We start from the raw sequence: 2,159 nt of genomic DNA on the forward strand, positions 1-2,159 counted from the left end.
TAGAGTTTAGCATGCGGGAGTCACTAACATTCGACAGAAGGAAAAACGGAAATAAAAACAAGGGTCCATACAAATAAAACGGTCAAAAGTGGGGAAAATATATCCCTCGAATGACATAAAGAAATAGGTGAGTCTAAGCGGTAAATAGGAAATCTAAAAGTCCGGGGTACTCGCTAGCTCACACGTCAAACCCCATATAAGCATCTTCACCAACCTGTCATTCATGTAAACATGAAAGCCACAGTAAGTGGGGAGTAACTCAAGGTTCTCCCAGCCACAAAACATCAAGACGAACATGACAAAACACATAAATAAATGATCAGATTAAGTAAGATGAGAATGAGTTGAATTGTAACTATGCAAATGAGCATACATGTTCAAAGATTCATAAATAAGGAAAGGAATAAGACAGGCAAGTAAGCAAAGCATAAACAATGTTAAATAATGGAGGAAGAATGTAAGGGAGCAACATAAGTACCACTTAGCCATGAGCACGTAAATCAAGGAGATATGACCAATATACCATCCAAAATGCTAACATTTACTACTCTTAGACTATATTTTCCCCGGGTAGGACTACGATAATGATACGGTCCTAGTCTAAATCTGCAGATTCTCGGGTGTACATCCCGATTCGACGTGCGCCAGCACAGCACGCACCCAAGACTCGGCTACTAATAGAGACCGAGTACCCCAATCGCCAGAACAGCACGAAAGTGGCGGAAGGACTAAGATATGACTCACTTGCCAGCACAGCACAAGTGGCCAAAACCATACTTGCCAGAACAGCACAAGCAAGCCAAACCCGTACTTGCCAGAACAGCACAAGTAGGGCGTAAATGTAAATCAAGCATATACGGTAGTATCATGGCATTTCTACAAGAATACGACTCTCACAAGTAATTATTTATAATCATCCTTTCATACTTGAGCGTATAAAATAAACATTTCATTTTATAATTATACATGTTGGCTAAATACAATAAATAAAATATAACAAGTGGTAATGGATAATTTACGTCATGTGAAAATTTACGAAATGCAAACAATCCAATGCAAGCGACAAATTGGGCCCAAAAATTTAGTAATGATGAGCCCACAAACATCCAGAAATTTGGTCCAAATAAAATGAAGAGGTGAGTCCAAAAGTTTTCATGGTTTGAGCCCAAGCATTGAATGTTGGTGAGTCCAACATCAGTAATCACAAAATAAAGAAAAAAAAGGAACACGGCATCAATATGGCAAACACAGTGATCATATAATAAAGAAAGAAGAGGACATGTATCAGTGTGCTCGGCAACCCAGTAAACACGAAATAAAGAAGAAGGAGGTCAGCTGCACACCAAACCCAAAACAAAACCAGTCCAAAACTTGCAGACTTGTGAGCCCAACAATTCAATTCATGCTTCAGGAAAACGCATCATGCGGGTTTGAAACAGGGAGAGGGGATTAACCATTGCGTACGGGGGAAGCATGACCCCGCAAGTAAGAGGTCGATCCAAGAGACGGAGGTATCCGCTATCGAACGGGTAGGACGCCGTAGTCAACATACACAGTCCCTAGCAACATAAACAGTCCAGACGAGAAACCAGCGACATTTCTACTCGACCAAAACGAAGTCAACAGTTAAAAATAAACCATGGCAGAACAGAGAACTCGACTTCTTCCCCTTACCCGAACTCAGCAAGAAAACGGACCAAAAGGGGTCCAAACAACCATGAAAAATGAGCACAAACACAACAAAATCAACTCCATCTTTGGGGAAGCACATAAAGACTTCAACTTTGCGAAAAATAAGGCAAAAACGAGTAGAAAGGGGCGGAGTTTCCCGACGTTTGTCGAGTAACCTATCACGGTTACCTTAACTTTCTTCAATCTTCAAGGGAATGGTCTATTATGAACGAGTTTCCTTCGGGGTCCTCAAAGTCTTCACCTAAAAACCGTAATAAGAGCCGAGTTAGTTTAAAAACGTCACATTTATGAGACGGGTCGAGACGAGAACTTCACAAGGCTATGCCTTTCTTACCTTAAAAGATGAAGGAAGAGATAAGGAGAAGAATGGTGCAAGAATTATTGAGTTTGGTCGAAAATTGAGCGAGAAATCTAGGATTTTAAGTCGCCATTAATGGGTTCCTTGAGCCTGTTTTGAGTTTTGTTTT

General features: G+C 40.6%; 1 long non-coding RNA gene across 1 annotated transcript; it reads right to left on the minus strand.

Annotated features, from left to right (window-relative positions):
- LOC141591217 (uncharacterized) lies at window positions 1–2,159 on the minus strand. Its single transcript, XR_012520739.1, has 3 exons — window positions 2,027–2,159; window positions 1,861–1,933; window positions 1–214 (listed from the first exon to the last, which is right to left on the minus strand). It is a non-coding gene; the product is annotated as an uncharacterized LOC141591217 (long non-coding RNA).

This window comes from Silene latifolia, chromosome 7 (assembly GCF_048544455.1).
Source record: "Silene latifolia isolate original U9 population chromosome 7, ASM4854445v1, whole genome shotgun sequence".
Taxonomy (NCBI): Eukaryota; Viridiplantae; Streptophyta; class Magnoliopsida; order Caryophyllales; family Caryophyllaceae; genus Silene; species Silene latifolia.